The following is a 21,555-nucleotide window of genomic DNA, read 5'->3' on the forward strand; positions in this document are numbered from 1 at the left end:
ATGAGATTTGATGAAATTTCTTAAGGAGAAGTTTCTGTGAGTAGGGCAAGGAGAAAGGACTCATCCCTGGGCCCATAAGAAATAAATTATTAATAATTATTTTTTCACAGCTAGCTCTGTCTCATCCCTACACCCTAGCTTCTTCTTCTTTTTTTTTTTTTGTGAGGCAATTGGGGTCAAGTGACTTGCCCAAGGTCACACAGCCAGTAAGTGTCAAGTGATGTAAGAGGTGAAAAAAGGGTTAACAGAAAAACCTAAAACCCAAGCTTTAACTCAGATATTAGCTCAAAAAGGGAGTCAGACCCCAGTTAATGGATAACTTACAAGCTAGAATGCTAGGTTCTCATGCCCACATAATTCAGTACCCATAAGGGGAACAGAGGGACCTAGGCCAAGGAGACCTGACTACAATAAAGGAAATGACAGCCTATAGAAATTCAGACCAGAATAAAAGAAAAATTATTATGTTTTGAAACTAGCCATGGGGAACGGAAAGAGACATGTGCAGAAAAGGCCAAATTTGTCCCCAGGTTCACCTTATGATGTGTAAACCCCCAAAACACACCTCCACAGAAAAAAGGTACCCACCTTGGGGTTGGCTTAGGACCCCAGGAACTCCAAATTAGGATAAGCCCTTTCTTGTAACAACCTTAGGTGGAGAATATTATAATAAGTAGGACAGGCCCTCCCTTGTACCTCCCCAAGGTGGAAATTATTATAATGTGACTGATAAATCAATTTTTCTATACTATAAATATACCTATCTTTTCTTTCACTATTAAAGAGATACCTTTCCACTTTTCTGGTTCTCTCCCTGTGATTACTCACAGCATTGCAATAAAACTTGGGAAACTGAGTTACTGAGTCTTGTAATTCTTTTGGGATGACTCACAATCAATTTGACCACAAATTTCTTGCCCACATCATCAAGTGTCTGAAGCCAGATCTGAACTCAGGTCCTCCCGACTCCAGGGCCAGTGCTCTCTCCACTGTGCCACCTAGCTGCCCCCACCTTAGCTTCTTAAACTGTGGGTCAAGACCACATATAGGGTCACATAACTGAATGAGAGGGGGGGGCCCCAAAAATTTTGGCAACAGTAAAAGGTTATGTATACCTATTTTATATACCTTTACCCAGGGTCATATAAAAGTTTCTTAGGTAAAAATGGATCATGAGTGGAAAAAATTTAACAAGCTTTGCTTTAGATTAAGAGATAATCTAATCTTGTTTGGATCCAGGTAGGTGGCACAATGATTACCTAAATCTGTTGCATAAAGTAACTGTTTTAAAAAACACATAACTCATACTAGCTCACTAGAACTGATTGTTAAATTTTCAGTGTGAGCATTTACACTTCATAAATCAGTTAATACTACAAATCACTGCTTGATTTATGGTTTTTTGATTGTCTAGACTTAAGAAAAGTGGAGAAAATATAAATGATGCAGGTTAAGCTTTACATTTTGTCATATATAGTTAAAAATAGTTGTGAAGTGTTTGTCAGCACACGATCTCTATAACTTCCTATTTTAAAATTCTGTGTATTTCTATTCATTTCAATGTGCCACCCCCCAAAAAAACCTCATGATATAATTGCCAACTGTTGGTGAGTAGTAACAATAATGAGTCATTCTATACTCTGACATTTAGTGTAAGTAGATATAGAGGCAAAGTACATAGGTCCACTATAGAAACAAAAGTACTAGATCAGAGCTACTAAAATTCATTTTGAATGATCCTGTCAAGATGAAGAAATACTTTATACCAATTATAAAAATAATATTTCAGAGCTTTATATCTTGATTGTGCTTTATTAATCATGATGCCACTATAAAATATTCTTTGTGAGTTAAATAGTTATAGTTATAGTTAAAATATTATTGTGAGTTAAATATTATAATTCAATAAGAAGGTTATGTACCCAGAAAGCAGATTTGTAATTGAGGAGTAAAACTAATTTAATATATGCCCACCAGTGAAAGAGGAAAATTATGAGAAACTTGAGTAATTACTACATAGGCTATTATAAATTTAGTGCTATAATGATGTGACACAATGCCATAGACTTAACTTTCCATTAAAGAATCCAGTTATCCAAGGGGATGAACAGAAAGGATTTAAAATGATCAGTAAATTAGAATTAGTTCTAAATGTCCTAAAATATACATCAAGCTGTTAAAAGGATAGAACCGGGGGCAGCTAGGTGGCGCAGTGGATAGAGCACTGGCCTTGGATTCAGGACGACCTGAGCTCAAATCCAGCCTCAGACACTTGACACTTAACTAGCTGTGTGACCCTGGGCAAGTCACTTAACCCTCATTGCCCTGCAAAAACAAAACAAAACAAACAAAAAATAAACAAAACAAAGCTTAATAGTCTGGTTAAAAAGAGGCATATCTTTAAAAAATCTCCAAGAGACACCTAAGACTTTGTCAAAGCTGTGTCAGCTACAACTTTGTCTACATGTCATAAATTGCGGGGGTGGGAAGAGAAGGCTTAGTGGTTTGTATTTCAGGGACTTCATTAAAAGAGAGTCTCCAAAATGGTCCTAAAAAATTAAGTCATGATTAGATGGGTCTAGAGGGACATCAAGAGTCACTAGAGGTACAGTGTTGGGTCTAAATTGGCCCCCATTTCTAATGGGTACCAGTAGGGTAGTTAAGATCTAAGAAGATTCTAAGGAGTAGGCATATCAATTTGATTTAAGCATTCAAATGAAATGCTCAGCTTGCATCACTTGGCAGATAGTTGGAAACTTCATATTGAAGAGAACAAATTCAATCTCTTCCATTTGGGAAAAAGAGAAATTTAAAATATATTTCATCTCATCATAAAATATATTGGTGATATAATAAATCTGTTGCTATTGTGAGTATGGTTCAGGGTGTCTCTTCCTCAGAGAAGTATTTGTTGAATTACTCCTTCATGGCCCTTCCACAGACTCTGCCACTTTGGACAGAATGAGATGACCTTCACCCTCTGAGACTAAAAGAGATGGTAAGAGGGAAGCAGAACATTTTTAAGATAACCCAGTCTCTAAATAGTCTTCCTTTCAGTTAAGGTTAAGAAACTTAAGCAGAGAGGACAGAAAACTGACTAGGGAAAAAAAGTCTGCATCTGTCTGCAATCATGAATTCCACTTCCCAGCCCACCTATAGCTATGAAAAAATGTGGTACTCATTGGATTTGAGTACTTTTGGAGGATGAGAGCAGAATATAAGTGGAAGAAGAATTAAGAGAATGTGCTATTGATGTTCTTATCAATATTATAATGATAAGATGGACAGTGTGACAGTGCATTGACTCAGAGAGCAGACAAGAATGCTGTAAGGAGACGTTTCCTAGGTTTGGAGCATATTTTCAATTTGATCTTGAGGACAAACTTTAATGGTGGAATGGAAAAGGTGAGCACTGGGACTATTTGGAGGCCTTTATGTGCTGATGCTACTTTGAGACTGTAGCTCTGGGTAAATGGGGTCTTCCCATGCAATGATGTCAGCATTTGGACATTGTATTGACCCGCCCAATAACTATATTTCTAAATCCGTAATAGTACCCTATAAATGAAAATGAGAATTCTGAGGAAGAAGATGAGTGAGAAAGAAGGAAGAGGAAAGGAAGGACTCAGAGTTTGAATTAATATGATAGCTCTATTGTGAATCAATTTGTGAGAACCAAGGTCATACCTCCTACTTTTCTATGCTGCTTCTGCCAGGAAATCTCAGATGACTTGTGTGTGATAATGGACAAGTTTTTCGGCCTCTTTGGTCTTGGATTCTTCATCCATAAAGTGAAAGAGGTGGATAAAGCCCAAAATCACTTCCTACTCTAGGATTCTATGAAGTAAAATCAGAAATTCTATTTTTTTTTGTTTTAAGTCAGAATGCATCAACAAATTAGATTTGCATTCTTCCAATGGTACTTCTATCCTTTTTCTTTAACTCTCTATGCCAGCTAGCATTTATGTAGTGATTTAAGATTTACAAAGGGCTTTACAAATATTATCTTATGTGGTTCTCACAGCACTACTACGAGGTAGGTTCTATTATTATCTCCACTTTGGGGATGAGGAAACTAAACCAAACAGAGGTTAAGTGACTTGCCATATTTACATGAATAATCTGAAGATGAATTTGAATTCAGATCTTTTTGATCCCATGTAGTTTATCTACTCTACCATATACTGACAAATTGACCTATTGGTCTCTAATGTTGAGGCAAAGGCAATAAGCTTGAACTAAAAAGAAAAAACAAAACAAAACAAACAAAAACAACAAAAAAACCCTCTGCATTTTTATTCCAGTTTTGCCACTTAATATTCTGGTGACATTGAAAAGGTTGATTTATCTCCTTGAGCCTCAGCTTCCTGAGCCATAAAATGGTGAAAACATAGTAGCAGAGTACTATAAGAATAGTGTCAGGAGGGAGCAGCCAGGTGGTACAGTGGATAAAGCACTGTCCCTGGATTCAGGAGGACCTGAGTTCAAATCTGGTCTTAGATACTTGACACTTATTAGCTGTGTGACCTTGGACAAGTCACTTAACCCTCATTGCCCCCCACACACAAAAAAAAACAACACAAAAGAATAGTGTCAGGAGAAGAAAAGTTCAAAAGGAGCAAATACTCTTCAGGAATCCTAAGGATAAAAAATAGGCCTCCTGCTTGGGACGGATGTGGTGAGGATAATTCATAGGTAGCTAGGTGATGCAGTGGATAGAACACAGAACTTAGAGTTAGGAAGACAATTTCAAATCTTGCCTCATACATTTACTAGCTGGGAAATACCAGGCAAATCATTTAACCTTCATCATATTCAATTTCCTTATCTGTCAAATGATGATAATAATAGCACTTCCCTCCAAGGGTTGTTGTGATGACCAAAGATTAAAACTATAAAGTACTTTGTGAAATATTAGCTGCTATTGTTGTTGATTCATTGCAGAACTATTCAATAAATTATTTTACTTCTTTTTTCTACCAAAGAGAACAAATTTTGGACAGGAAAGTACAGAACAAAATTGCTAATGTAGATATAAAAGGCAAGGTAAGTAAGGAAAGGGTAAAGATTCAGCTGGCTATATTTTATAATTTCAAGTCACCATGACCTTAAACTACATAGCTATTGTACTGAATGAGCTGATGACTGTGATTGCTGAGATCCTGGTAGTGAAATTTGAAGTCATGGAGAATAGGAGTGGTGCTATAGGATGGTCTAAGATGAAATTTCCTGAGGTACACAAATGGGAATATAATGGCATCTTACACTTTTCCTGGGGAACTTAAGTTTAATTAATGGTAAAATTTTAAAAGATGTTGAAGGGAAGGTTAATTAATATGTAGAAAAGGAAGTGGGGACCACACTAACAAACAAATGACAACAATAGTATGGCTTCATCAAGAACAAATCATATCAATCTATCCTCATTTTTCTTTTGACAAGGTAATTTAGATAGAAGATCAAGAGACTGTGTTCTTTGTCCCCCTTCCTTCACTCTGAAATCCATCCAAAAATGACCTTTTTCTTTGTTTTTCATTAACAATAATCCATTTCCCATATTCATGCCTTTGCTCTAGCTGTACTCTTTGCCTAGAATGCAATCCTTCCTAACCTGTGCCTTGTAGAATACTTTTCTTTAAGAAACAGCTTAGTAACCACTCTCTGTGTGAAGCCATTTCTGATTCCCTGAGCTGCTAGTGCCTTCCTTCTTAAATTACATTGTATTTTAACTAATTTATGTATATATATGACATGCATTTATTAAGTTTATGTTTATGTTTTATATGGATATATGCATGTACTTAATGTCTCCATCTTTAGAATATAAATTTATTTTGAGTAGGAATTCTTTCTTTCTTTGTCCTTGTATCTTGAACACCTGTCACAGTGCCTAGCACATTACACCATAAATACTTTTTAAATTAATCGTTTCCCTAAAATTAAGCAAAACATTTGACAAGTACCGAATGATATATTTATGAAGAAAATGGAAAAATGTGTACCAGAACACAATAAAATTAGGTAGATGCAGAATTTGTTAAATTCTGGATTGAGCTCCCAAAGCAATCCTTAATGAGTTGAAATTTCCAAGGAAAATGGCCCAGTGAAATGTCGCAAGTATGTAACCTTGGCTTTCTATTTATATTTTTTGCAAATGAAACATAAAATAATAGGTGACAGGCTTATCAAGTCTGCAGATACCAAAAAGTTGGGAAGGATAACAGATATTTTATTACAATCAGGATCCCAAAATATTTTTGGTCTCATTTTCATGTAACATTTTAAAACATTTCATTATTTCTATGCAGTCACATGTCTATATTAGTATACAATTTTAGACATTGCATGTATATGTATGTATATTATAAATAAATAAGTGAAAAAATAATTTAAAATTAACTGTGTCCTAGGAAGAGTACTAAAGACCAAGCAAGTTCTTAATGCTATGCACCTGTACCTAAACAAGGATACAAACGAGCAAGAGAATGTCTGCCCTCAAGTAGCTTATATTCTTACAAAAAATATTTTGACAATTTAAAGCATTGGTCCAAGCCAGAGAGATTGAAGCTTAATAGAAATAAATATAAAGCCTACATTTATGTTTTAAAATTCAATTTCACAAGCACAGAGTGATGTGACTCTGATACCAGTTCCTTGAAAAAAAATCTGGAACTTTTATTGTTTTCAAGCTCAGCATAAGTCAGCAAGGTGATATCCCACCCACAAAGGTACCACATTAAAAGACTAATTGTATGAATTGAATTGACAAGCATTTACTAAGTGCCTATTATGGGACAGGCATTGTGCTAAGCAATTGGGAACACAAATAAAAATAACAACTATAACAAGTCTACTCTCCATATGCTTACAAACTGCTCAAGGATACAACACATAAATAACTAGGTACTAACAAAACATACACAATTTAAATTGGAGATAATCAGAGATAAGCATTGAAAAGCAATAGAATTCTCAGAAGGGAGTGATGAAGATGGTGAAGAACTTCCAGTTCATGTTAAATGAAGACAGGTTGAAAGAAATAGAGATGTTTGGCCTGGAAAAGGACAATTCAGGGTTCAATGAAAGTCAATCATGAAGAAGAGAAATAAATATGTTATGCATATCTCCAAGATCAAAATTTGAGCCATAAAATTAAGTGTTGTAAATTTCAGAGAGGAAGATTTCAGCTTTAATGTAAGGCAAATCTTTCTAACAACTGGATCAATCCAAATATAGATCTTTATGTTTCAAGTGACAGTGGGCTTTCCCTCACTGGTGGTCTTCAAATAAAAGCTTGATGATGGCTTGTTGGAGATGTTGATAACTTCTTGGAGAGATTTTTGTTCATATCTAGGTATGACTACATCAAAGCTTCTTAAATTCTGGGTCATGACCCCATATGGGGTTGTGTAACTAAATGTGGGGGTTGCAAAAAAATTGCAGTAAATGTTTGATTTGTATGCCTATTTTATATACCTATATACCCAGCATAATATAAAAATATCTTGGGCAAAAAGGGGTCCCGAGTGGAAAAAGTTTAAGAAGCCTTGGACTAGATGACTTCTGAGGTCCCTCACATCTCTTAAATTCTTTGATTCTCTAGGCAGCTTCAATCTCATCACAGACTTCTGCACACCTCTTAAGTTGTCCTAGGCTAGAAAAATCTCTCCCTGTTCTTTTGTTGGCTCTGCGACTCTAAAATTCCCTTTGAGGAAATATTTTAAAGTTGTTTTGGGGAAAATTTTAGAGAGTTCATCTGGTTTTCTGCCTTTCCTCTGTCATCTTGGCTATGCGCCTCATTTCTATTTTTCTATTCTGAAATACCCAAAGAAAACATGAAACAATGGCTTGCAGAACAACATACTTCATTTTTTAAAAATAACCTAGCGATTGGTGTTTCCAGGCAATGAGAACACGACAAAATAAGCAAACTTCCAAACTAACTAAGGCTTAAATGTCTTTCTTAAAAATTTAATTAACTTAAATATATTAAAAGCAATAACAATGAAACATTAAGTTGACTCTCTTTTCTGAGGCCATCAGCCTCAGCCTACTCCCATTCATCCCCCAAAAGCTCTAGATCAAAGATCGTAAGAGATTTTCCCTCATAATTATGCTCTATCCCCAGTAAACAAATCTTACCATGACATTTAGGTACGTTATACTGTTATAAAGGGAGTTATTGGGAAGTCCTATCAAATTGCCTAAAACATTTGTTCAGTTTGACATTTTGGCCTCTTATCCTTTAGTCAGCTGCCATAGATTAGTAGCTTGAGATGAAAAAGAAGCTCAAATTTCAAGTATACAAAAATAGGAAAGTGACTTATTTAGTCTTTAGTCTTTCCACAATCTTTTTGACAAAACCTAAAGTTCTTTAAAAATAAATGCTTTAATGATAGAGTCTCTTCTCTGGAAGTTGTTCTAATGAAAATGTAGACACTACTAGATGTTATGGAGATTAATTGCTCCATCATGGATATAAGAAAGAAAGCTAATAATGTCTTTATTGACTTTTCTGAACAGCACCTAGGTTAACGTGAAGAATCAGTAGAAAATAGCTAATTTGGCAGGGACTATCCTGATTTTAGGAGTGAGTGTGACCAAACAAAGTCACAGATTCACAGAATCATAAAGAGACCGAGATTAAGGACTTCATATGACATTGGTACTGGAAGATACCTTTGGTATCAAATACAGCATTTCTCTCATTCTACTGATGAGAAAACTGAGACTGATAGAGTTTAAATGACTACCTCAAAGCCACATAGCTTCCAAGTAGCAGAGTCAAACTACTGTGATGCTAAGGCTAGTGCACTTACCTCAAAAGTTATCAAGTACAACCCTTTAGTGTAGCATGAATCTCTTTAAGATACCTCTGACCAAATGGCCATGCATTCTTTTCCTGAGGACCTTCAGTTTTGGGAAACTTTCTTGTTCCTAAAGAAGCCCCTTCCACTTTGAAGCCACCATCAGTTTTAAAGAGATCTGTTTCCCCCAAATATATACATATACATATACATATATTTTATTTATTTATTTATTTATTCCTTTTTTTTTTTTTTTTGCGGGCCAATGAGGGTTAAGTGACTTGTCCAGGGTCACACAGCTATTAAGTGTCAAGTGTCTGAGGTCAGATTTGAACCCAGGTCCTCCTGAATCCAGGACCAGTGCTTTATCTACTGTGCCACCTAGAGTCCCTCACCCCACCCCCACCAATGTTTCTTGTAACTATTGATCCCACTTATTTCCTTTGGGGCCAAGGTGAATGATCCGATTCCTTTTCTCATTGGAAAGTCCTTCAGACATGTAAGAAGTAAAGCTCAAGTTTTGGGAAAGCATAGTATAGGATGTTTTAAAAGAGGAGAAGGATTGGATCCATACTTGGAAGGGAGTTATCATTATAGAAAGGTGTTTTGGCTTAGGAGTCTTCACTTCTCTAGGCAAAACATCCCCAGGTCTTTGACTGGTAACATCTGCCCCATTAACTGCCTGAAATTTATAGTTATCTTATGCTTCTACTTAGAGCTCTAAAGATGTTTTGACATATTGTCCAATCTATTGCCACCTCACCCATGGCAGGGGAATTCTAATCTTGATGAAGCAAAATGGCTTCCTGGAAATAACAACTCATAAACCTCTCCAAGGTAACATATTCTTCCTTTGTTACAATTGGGAAATTGGCAGAATGGTGCCTCTCGTGCTAATTTGATAAATATAGCCTTATGGTCTATATGAGGATCAAAGCTAGGTATTTGATTTGTTCTTGGTTACCAACTTCTATTGAAAGAATGCCTTTGAGCAAAATTTAATGTGGATATGATAGCAGAGTAAACTGCTTTGCTGACCCATCCTAGGAAGTTATGACAATCTATGCCTTCTTTGTAATGTCATTTCAAAAGGTTTGGGGTTTCATTGGTATAGATCTTGCTTTTACTGTTGAGGACCACAGACCTATGTTTGGGTAGATGGTGATCATTAATTACTGTGGTAAAATAAAGAACATTCTCTACTAAAAGTCAATTGCCTAATAAAGGGACTCAAGAAGTTTAGTTGACCTTATCCTGAGAGACCAGAAATATAGTCCATCATCATCAAACCTGTACTTGAAATTTTTTCCAGCCCAATTATCACCTGCCACCACAATTATCACCACAACACCTTTATCTAATCATGCATTATATTAGGATTTTAATGTAGGATTTATGGTAATAAATCATCAACTAAATGATCTCTTTCATTGTATTTTTCTTTTTTCACATGTTTTATTTGATTTTGCCAATAATGCTGACTACTCATGTTGAAATATTTAGAATTATTTAAGCTAACTAGATGAAAGGCAATAGGAAGAGTATTTTAAGGAAGAGTTGATTGTTTTTGTTGGTTATGTTGCTGTTTTTAGATTTAGCTTCTGTCATTTTCATTGTTCAAATACTTAACCAAATTTAAAATTCCTAATCCTTCTTTCTGAGTTCATTTCAATTGCTTTTTGGAGAAGATCCACAGGCCATGGAAAAAGTTTTTCAGTAAAACTAATGGAACTTCCTGTCATGACTAGCTTAAACTCCCAAGATGAGTAGGCCTTGCTCTCACCTAGTTCAAATCTCTGCTTGATTCCACTAAAAGATGTTTTCACCTGATAAATGTATATGGTAGAAAGATAGCCTTGGCTTCTTGAAGTTCATGTAAAAAGACTATGTCCTCTGTGCACAGCCTAGCGAAATTTGGAAATGCTCATCTGAAAATTGGCCACCAGATACTGATCCTTTTTTAACCATGACACTTTTCCAAAATATCTATTCAGGTATATATGCAGCTCATTATTTTTGGTGGAAGGAAGAGCATTTTTTAATCAAATCCTAGATCTTTTTACGTACTAAAGAATGATAGTTTGCACTTGTTTCATTTGCTCATGTTATTTTTTTCTAAATTATTTCCAAATGACCATTTCCTTTCATCTTCAACAAATGCCAGTAAGAAGGGTTGGCCTTTGATGAACTTTATGCCGGTAGTAAATGTGATTCACATCATTTTATGTCTCCTTTTTAAGTGTGTTTGCAAACAGAGATGAATCCAAGTGGTTGAGATTTATTTATGGTCAGTCAACATTTATTGAGCTTCTTCTGTGTGTAGAGCAATGGAACTAAGCCCAGTATAGGAAAGGGGAGGAGGAAGGGAGAGTTAGACCATCAGGGCTCACAAATGACTTTGGGAAACTGAATACAAAGGAGATAAATGAAGAACATATTCATTGGGTAATAAATAGGAAAAAAAAAAAGCTAATACAAATTGAAGGAGCCCCGAGTCAGAGGGTGCACAAAACTAGGCAATATAAACATTTTAGAACCCAACCACAGATTGGATTTTTGGTGGTTTTTTTTAATGTATATATAACCTTTCAAAATTGGTGCTAATCACTAGCTGTCCCCCACATTTAGGTGAATTTTGAAGATGATTCCTAACCATAGAATTTTCCATATATATATATATATGTATGTATATATATATACACACACATACATACACATATATACACATATACATTATGTATATATATATACACATTTACATATATATATATATATACATATATATATCCTCCAAGTTATTGCTGATACCTACAGTTAGTTGGCATCAACTAAAGTAAATTCTTTGTTTCATATATGCTTGAAGTCTTTGTGTTTATAGAGAGGAAAACTGGACTTTTTGAGTCAATAACTAAAAATATTTATGCACCATTACTATTTACATATAGGCATCATGACATTGTAGATAGAGAGATAGCCTCTCAGTTGAATCAACCTGTGTTCAAATCACACATGGTTTTATGACCGTAAGCAAGTCACTCAGCTCTCTAAAACTCTATAAACCTGAAAGTTGCAGAGCAATTTCTAGTCTGTATTTGTAGAATGATACTTCTAGTCTGTACTTGAGCTATGATAGAGCAACAACTGACCTCCAAGCCAGATGGACTAGGGTTTATTTCTTAGGAACTTAGTTCTTTCTTCTTTGCTGAGACTCACTAGGGTATTATGCTTAATTTTGTTTGTTTGTTTTTTGCAGGGCAAGGAGGGTTAAGTGACTTGCCCAGGGCCACACAGCTAGTAGAGACAAAATTTGAATCCAAGTTTCCTCTGACACTAGGGACAGGGCTAATTCCACTTTACCTCACTGCCCATGTGAAATTATTTTTTCTTTCTTTCTTTCTTTCTTTCTTTCTTTCTTTCTTTCTTTTTTTTTTTTAGTGAGGCAATTGGAGTTAAGTGACTTGCCCAGGGTCACATAGCTAGTAAGTGTTAAGTGTCTGAGGCTGGATTTGAACTAAGGTACTCTTGACTCCAGGGCAGGTGTTCTATCCACTTCGCCACCTAGCTGTCCCAAGATTATTTTCTTAAAGATTTTGGTGGTTGCAATGCCTAGGACAGTGCTTTGCACAATGTGTTTGCTTCATAAATCTTGTTTGAATTTGAATACTAGCTTTTCCTTCCCTATGTACTGTAAGATAATTGTTTGGGAGCCATGGTGCTGGGACTGAATAAATAGCTCTGATATCAGGATGACTTATTTGAAAGCCAATATTCAGATATTTTCCATGTTCATCAGGGACAGAGGATGCATTTAGATTTCTAAAGTATTTGTTTTAATCCCCACTCTCTACCTATTTTTAAAAGTGGAAAATAAACAAGATAGTAGTGGTAGATTGGGATAGCCATTGATTTTCAAGGTGCATGAGCTTATCTCTTGTCAATTTCAGAGTTCAATTGCAGCCAGGAGATATCATTTGGAGTTCTAAGCCTTTTTCCTGTGTCTAAAAATAACTAAACCAGTGAGTTAAATGATGTCTCTCTGAAGCCATAATTAAAATTTCAAATAAATTATGCTAAAATTAAAATAAATAAAATTCAACTAAGGTCAAAATCACTTAAATGGACAACCCACACCTCTCCTTCTTTACTAATGCCACTGATTGATTTGTCTCCAGGCATTTCTCATAAATAGATGGCCTTTGAAAATAACAGAATCATAATAACAACACCAATGTGTCATCAACATACATCTCAGTAGCTTCAATTCTAAAGGTTAAATGTGTATGGGTGATTAAAGTGTACATGTCCCATTTCTTCATGTTCTCTTCCTAATTCTTTCCCTGATTTCCTGTCTAATACAAAAGAAGGTCACTCATACATTTGGGTTTTTTGGGGGGATTTCTTGGGTTTCCCGAGAGTTCATGGATATAGCACTGGTGTGAAAAGCTTTAAATTCCAATTTGAAGGCCTGCAATTCTAAGAAAAGAGGATATTTACATATTTCATTATGACTAGTCCAAAAATGTGGAGTGCTCTGTTGCACTTAAAACAGCTGCAGGATTTCATTGCAGATTCAACTATATTCTTTTCTGAGATCCCTTGGGATAAAGGGTGCTTTCTTTTAACGGAAATTGCAAAATTCAAGCAGCTTTCAGCTAATTCAGGACAATAAAAGTTGTTGGGACCATAAAAATCACAGTTGTTGGTATCTGCTAACCATCTTAAAGCAACATCTTTTCCTAATTTATCTCTATTACAAATCTCTCTGCCCTGTTTTTTCTCTTAGAAACAAGCATGAAATACCTCATTGTTAGCAAATTCTGGAGACATTCAATGAAATGGCATTTTGAAGCTGGAGCAGATTTTAGAGACCAACAATTCTGGTCCCTTTGTTTTACAGATGTGGAAATTGAGGCACACTGCATTATCCAAGGTAATATGGTTAGTTCTTGGCAAATCTAAAACTTGGAACCAGGCCCCCTCACTCTCAATCCATTTTTATAATAATTTCAAGACTTTTCCCCCCAGATAGGATGGGGGGGGACTGAGAGCAGCAGGTGCTCTTGCCAATGACATAAGATTTCATTTCAAATTTGAATAGCGTGGTGGCCAGGAAACTGGATGTGGTAATTTGTGGCATTTCCTGTCCATTTACTTTTAGCTTCTAAAAGAAACCCATAATAGCTTGCACTTGCCCAGTAATTCTTAGCCAATAACCTCAAAGAAATATTTTGTCCACTTTCCATGAGGAGAGTGGTACAGGGTTGGTTGGAAAACATGCCCAAGGTCAGATGTCTCATCCTTGGACCAACCAAGAAAGAGAACTTAAGATTCTTGATTCTTGACTCTCATTATCTAATCTTTAGATGACAAAATACTTTCCTACCCTCTTTCCAAGAAACCAACTCATGTGGGGACATGGAGTAAATTCTCTTATTATTATTCATTTATAATAAGGTTACCTTCATTAATTTTTTTCTTTAAAAATATTCCTTTTTGTCCTAAAGGAAAGTTTTGTAAACTGTAGTTTGTACAGCGGAAGACTTACAGACTATACACAGGATGTTGAGAGTCAGTGCAGGAGGAATTGTGGCTTCGTTCCTTTATTTTTCTGTCCTGAATTTTATGATTCATACTTTTCTAAACCAAAGGTATGTCAAAAATGTACCTGTGTGTGATGGGGCATTGATACTGTTGATAGATGCTTATTGCTCTAAACACACCCAAAATCCACTGAAGAAGAGAACTAGGCTATAAAAGGATAAAGTTAGAGAACAAATAATTGTCTTTAATTAGTATAATTGAATATTGAAGACAGACCTTTTCAATTTTTCACAAGAATGGTTAGACTTGAATCTGCTATTCCTCTAAATTAACTATTCAGGTCCAGAAATGTGGCAAGTGAGCTCATTAATTAAGGTAGGAATTAATTAAAATATGTACTGCAATAGGTGGTAGGTTTCTTCATTTTTTTATTGCCTCCTCAGTCAGAAATCTCGAGGGAATAAGCTAAAACACTTGCTTTAATGGCCCAAAACCTTGATTCCTTTTGGAGATGAATCAGGTAAATATCTTGTTTATTAAAACTACAAATAACAACTTTTGTTTCTCCAACACATTATGGCTTATAAAGAGCCTTCCTCACACAAACCTCTGAGAAAACCATTTTCTAGAGGCTACTGTACTATTATTTCCTCCCTTTACTAAAAGGAATGTTTCAAGTAGTATTTTTAAAAAAATATTCTAATGGGGCAGCTAGGTGGCACAGTGGATAGAGCACTGGCCCTGGAGTCAGGAGGACCTGACTTCAAATTCGGCCTCAGACACTTGATATTTACTAGCTGTGTGACCCTGGGAAAGTCACTTAAGCCCAATTGCCTCACCAAAAAAAAAAAAATTATTCTAATGAATCAAATGATGGTGCCCATCAGGACTCTGGAGTCCTGCAGTTGATATCAAACCACGTGCCTGCCATTTGATGTTGGACACCTCCCCAGGCCTCAGTTTCCTAAAGTATAAAATGAAGGGGTTGAGCAAGATGGCCTCCGATCTGCCTTCTTGCTCTAGACCTAACATCCTTGATCTGTGGTTGCAGAAGTTAGACTAAAGGTGTCTGAGAGTAAATATGTTCTACTAACACCTGTTTAAAACTATAATTCTTCTGACCAATGATTCTCTATTAGGCTTGGTAAACAAACTTCTTTATCTCATTGACTGACTAAAAACAGATACAAAAAGTCATAAGGCATTCTTTGGGGGTTAGGCATTCCCCCTAAAGAGCACAATACCGCATTTAATACTCTGTGACCACACTTTAGTTAGATCAGAAGGAGGTTACCTGCCTTCACAATTCCCTCTTTCTAGTTCCTATGTCTTAAAAAGGGTGGGGTAGGGTGGGGGTAGAAAGCACAATGAAAGCTGGTCATAACACCGGTTTGAGGAACTATCAGTAACATTGACTTACATGCTGCCTGTGGTCTGCCATACTGCACTAACATACCATGAGTCACACTTTCTGCAAGGCAGGCCTCCCTGCCCAGTAGGTGGTATATATGACCATGGGGAAGGAAGGGGAGAAATGCTTTATAACAAGTTTTTACTGTATCTTAAAAGCTTAAACAAGCCCTTAGGGAAGTAAAAGGGATAGTTGTCCATTCCAGGATAGCTAGGAACAGAGAGAGGGTAAATTGATTCATCCCCAAACTGGAAGATTGAGACTATTGCATTTCTTTAATCAGAAACAAATGATTCCCAACTTCTCTATAATACTGCTTTAGAGTTAGCCAGTCAACAACATTCATGGCACACCATCTATTCATGGAGAACTTTTTAGAGGGTACAACCCATTTCTCTATTAGATCCCTTCCCATCTAAGAACTGGAAGTCTGGGATACTGGACTAGGAAACCAATAAAAAGACCAATGAAGTAGGGGACTTAAATGCTACTTCTGCCCCTGCCATTTACTACTACAATTCCTTGGATTTTTTTTTAATTTGCAAAATGTGGGCATTGGAATAGATGGCCTTTAATTAAGCACCCTTCTAGCCACAGCTCCCATGGTGCCACAGGAAATAGAATGTTGGAATATCTGAGTTTAATCTTATCTTGTTTCCTTCACAGTTATGTGACCCTGGACAGGTCACTTACCTTCTTTCAGTCTCAGTTGTCTCGTCTGAATATAGGGTTAATAACAGCACTTTTCTCACAGGGTTGTTGTAAGGATAAAATTAGATAACATGTATAAAATATTTTGCAAATACAAAAATGGTAGCTATTATTACTATATATTCTTATGTTTGATTGTCCGTACCTAACTTCAATCCATGACCAGAATTTCTAGTTTTACAATGCCACCAAATTTTTAATCTCAGTGAGAAGTATCACAAAAGAACTCTAATATCTATCCTCCTCCTGCATATTGAATTATGAGGGGTTCCATCCTGGAAGACTCACCATAAAAAGGGATGATGATCTCTTAGCAAAGGTGGCTCCCTAACCTGATACTTCCAGAAAAAAAAGCCCTGGTAACTAATTCTTTCACTAGTAATACATTTCAACAATGGCAGTAGTTATAGAATGAATGTGTCTCACAGCTAGAATCTGGAATTTTTGTACCTGGAGTGAATAGTACAAACTGAGCCTGGGCAAGAGACATAAAAGGTGGTCTGTGGAGAGGCTGCCACAGGTCGAGGGAAAGGGAGGAAGTTAGTTGGGATAGGCAAAGACTTCATCCTACCTTGCCATTTAGAAGTTTACAAATTTAACTAATTATTATATCTAATTAGGTGCTAACTTGAGCTCAAGGCCTACAGGTAAAGGGCACCCTTTAAATTTGGTGGCCTGAGAAAAAGCCTCATTTCTCTCCCACCCTAGTTATAACTCCTGGTGTCTTTTGCCTTCTTAGTTAGCCTTGATAGTTGTTCCTGTTGTTGTTTGTCCTTCATTCTAGAAGAGGACCAATGACATCAGGAGGGTGATATCTTTCCTTGCAAGTAAATTGAATTTAAGTGAGTCAGAGAAGTACGAAGTCCTCATCATCACTTTCTCCTCCAGAGTCATTGGAATCCAGTGGCAAGACATGTCAGGATGATTAGAGATGGCTCTGGATGCAGTGGGAAACTTTGACTTTATAAGCTAAGGTCTTTCCCAGATCTCAGTTTGTCTGAGGCAACACCCATTTAGTGATTTAAATCTAGGTAAGAATTGAGGAAAAAGATTGCCTAGTTAGCCTTGATTACTTAATCGATGAATAACTAAAAATGATTTTCTCAGTACCCAGTCCAGAGAGAAGCTCATAATCTACGTAAAAGGAGCCCTTCAAGACAATTACAGTGTTCTATCAGAGAATAGTGCTTTCAAATAACTTGTTCAGAATTCTCTGAGTTTGAATTAAGAAAGAAAGCTTCTAATGTAACACCATACTTCTAATTGCTCTCTTAATGCATCCTACTACTCTCTAAGCAAGGCATGCTCCATCATTCTTACTTGGCTCCAAATTTTTTCTCCTACTCCCCAAAATGTTCCCTCTAAGAATATTGAAAAGATTATTTGGGGAGGTAGGACACAGGAATAATATCAAATATGTCCAAAATAGAACTCATTATCTTTCCCCTTGTAAGGGGCTAAAATTCTAGCTGTACTGTCTAAAATCTCTAATGAGTGGTTGCCTATAAATTATAAGCTTCAGCAAGAGTTAGACTTTTAAGCATTTATTAAGGAGAATAAGAATTTGGTAATGAGAGAGAAAAAGGCCTAGATTCATCTATCTATTAAAGGGAGAGAGTATTTCTTGCTCCACTCTCAACCAGAGTCCTGACGAAAGAGAGTGAGAGTGCAAGCCTCGCCGCCTCTTCCTCCCACAAGCAAATGTCACTTCCTGACACCAAAGAGACCCATATCTTGCCCTCAGATGCCTACTCCTCATGGCGGAGCTTTGCTATAGTAAGTCTCCAGTAGGTGGCAATATTCCAATCATCACACCCTAAACTCCACCCCAAATTTCCCTGTTATTGTAGAAGGCAAAGAGAGTGTTTTATCACACAATCAAAGAATTTCAGAGTTGGAAGAATCCTCAGCAAGCATCTAGTCTGATGCCCCCCCAAAATCTCCATTTAATATACCTGACAAGGGGTGAGCCATTCAGCCTCTTCTTGAATATACCAGTCAAGGAAAGAACCCTTAATTCCAAAGACCATCCATCAAGCTTTCACTGATTCTACTCCTTAGGAAAATTTCCCTAAATTTTCCTCTTTGTAAATTCTACTATTTTTCTTGATTCTGCCTACAATGACCACATATATCAGGTCTAACTTCTCTTCCCCATATAAGCCCTCCAAATAGTTGAATTCAGTTATCATGTCCCTCACTGAGACATTATCTTCAGGATAAACATCCCCAGATATTTTTACTGAATCTCAAATGACTTCAACCTCCTGGCTACACTCCACAGGTTATCAGTAGTATTTTTTCCTTTAGAGTAGAACCCAGAACTGAACACAATTCTATAGCTAGGACCAGGGCCACCACCAAGCAAAAAATACAGAACTATGACTACCCTATTCCTGGAAGCTATGCCTCTTTTTATGCAAACAAATATGACATTTGTTCTTTACTTATTTTTGGCTGCCAAATCACCACGATTACTCAAATGGAATTTGCATTGCATTCAAACCTATAGATCTTATTTTGGGGGGGGGGGCGGGAAACTCTTGCTATTTAACCATGACATCTTTCAGGGGGTTTTTTGTTTGTTTTTTGTTTTGTTTTTAAATGAGGCAATTGGGGTTAAGTGACTTGCCCAGGGTCACACAGCTAGTAAGTGTTAAGTGTCTGAAGCCAGATTTGAACACAGGTCCTCCTGACTCCAGGGCCGGTGCTCTATCCACTGTGCAACCTAGCTGCCCTAACCATGACATCTTGAGCATGAAAAAGTGAGTTTTAGAACCCAAGTGTAAGATTTTACATTTATCTATATTCCATTGAACTTAGTAGATTCAGGCTGATTCTCTAGTTTCTCAAGAAGATTTGCATTTTTAACTGTGTCATCCAGTTATGCCTTCAAGCATTTTGTCATATGAAAGTATGATAAGCATGCCTTTTATGTATTTATCTAAGTCATTGGTGAAAACTTTTAATAACACAGAAACAAAAGCAAATCTCTTAATAATGCCATTGGAGACTTCCTGTCACGTTGACAATGAAATATTTACAAATACTTTTTGAGTCCTGCCATCCAGCCAGTTCCAAATCTATCTAGTTTTATTATTATCTAGTTCACATCTCTCCATCTATTCCACAGTAATAGTATCAGACTTTATTAAACACTTAGTTCAAATCATTACAAAGGATGTTTAAAAAATTCCCTGGATCTATTAATTCTGTAAACCTGTAAAAAAGAAAATTAATTGGGTCTGGCATATACTATTCTAGATGAAGTCATGATAGCTTTACATAATAACTATTTACTTTTCCATGTGTTTCCTAACCCTTTCTTTATTGATCTGTTTTAGAATTTTGCTAGGAATCAAAGTCAAGGACATAGGCCCAAACACTACATTATCTTCCCCTTTTTGTTAAATTCAGGGCAACATTTGACTTTCTCTAGTCCTGCAGGTCCTATCCTGTTCTCAAAAATCTTTCAAATCTCATTTCCAGTGATTCAGTAATCACATCTGCCAGTTCTTTCAGTATCAAAGGATGTAGTTTATCTGGTCCAGGTGACTTGGATTTCTCAAAGGAAGCTGTGTGGTCTCTTAATTTGTCCTTGCTTATATTGGTAGCAACTGCCTGTTAGTTTTGTTTTGTAACTCTCAATGCAAAAGTCATACTACTTGGTGCAGGAAAAGCCAAATAATAATTTAGCAGTTCTGCTTTCTCTCTTTTTCTCAGTTATCTTTGTTCTAATCACCCTACCACCTTCAAGGCACAAGAAACCCATCTCTCATTTCACCCTCACTTATGACGTATTATACTATTAGAGCTTCTTAAACTTTGCATCATGACTCCATATCTGAATGTGGGGACTGTGAAAAAATTGGGAGTAAATGTTTGATTTGTATACCTAGTTCATATAGTTCTGTACCCCAGGGTCACATAAAAAAATTTCTCAAGCAAAAAAGAGTCTTGAGTGGGAAAAGGTGAAGAAGTTCTGTACTAGACAACTGGACAGGTCCCACCACTTACAATAAAAATCTCCAAGGAAACATCTGGTTCCATTTGTCAGTAGACACCTTTCTGATTGAAATAAATTCACCAATTTGGTGGAAGCCTACCTAATCGTGCTACCCTGACGCTTCTTTGAAATCAGATCCGTAGGATGTTTTGTATGATACAAACAATGTCGTCTTCTTCCATCACAGTCACATTCCAGTGAAAAAGCAGCTTATCTCCATTTAATTATAAGTAACGCATCATATTTTAGGTACAAATAAATGAGAACAATCATTACTCTTGGGACACCTGACTTTAGTGGAATTGAAAAAAAATATGGACATAGAGTGCCAAAGCATCCCTAAATTTAGGACCAGATTTTTACTTCTAATAACTTCAGTTCAGTTCAGTCATTTTTCAGTCATGACTGACTGTTTGTGACCCCATTTGGTGTTTTATTGGCAGAGATACTGGAGTATTTACCATTTCCTTCTCAAGCTCATTTTACAAATGAGGAAACTGAGGCATAAAGTACTTTTCCAGGGTCTCATAGCTAGTATATGTCTGGGGCCATATTTGAAATTACTCATATGTAAAACCATCTATAAGGGAAAGGGATCTTGATAATTAATCTAATCTTTTTTTTTTTTGAAAATAACTTTTTTTTGGGGGGGGGGTTGAGGCAATCAGGGTTAAGTAACTTGCCTTGGCTCACACAGCTAGTAAGTGTCAAATGTCTGAAGCTGGATTTGAAACTAGCTTCTCCAGACTCCAATGCCATTATCTATCTACTTTATCTACTGCACCACCTACTTGCCCCTTAAAAACAACTTTTTAGAAATTGATTTTACTTTCATTGCTTTACCATTTTTATCTTCACTTTTTAATTTGAATTCCAAATTCTCTCCTTTCCTCCAATTCCTCCCACACAAATGAAAAAGCCAACAAGATAATATCCCTTATAATGTGATGTAATGGAAAATATTTATTACCCATGAATAATAATTTAATCTAACCCCTTCATTTTACAGATGGGGAAACTGAGACTCAAAGAGACTTAATAACACATTCAATATGACAAAGGCAGTAAATGACAAAGCC

The 21,555-nt window shown here is 36.3% G+C and overlaps 1 pseudogene; it reads left to right on the top strand.

Moving 5' to 3' along the window:
• Nucleotides 1-5,102: 5,102 nt before the first annotated feature.
• The window catches only part of LOC122748432, a 45,583-nt pseudogene continuing 29,130 nt past the window's right edge, over nt 5,103-21,555 (top strand).

Source organism: Dromiciops gliroides, chromosome 1, assembly GCF_019393635.1.
Source record: "Dromiciops gliroides isolate mDroGli1 chromosome 1, mDroGli1.pri, whole genome shotgun sequence".
Classification (NCBI taxonomy): Eukaryota; Metazoa; Chordata; class Mammalia; order Microbiotheria; family Microbiotheriidae; genus Dromiciops; species Dromiciops gliroides.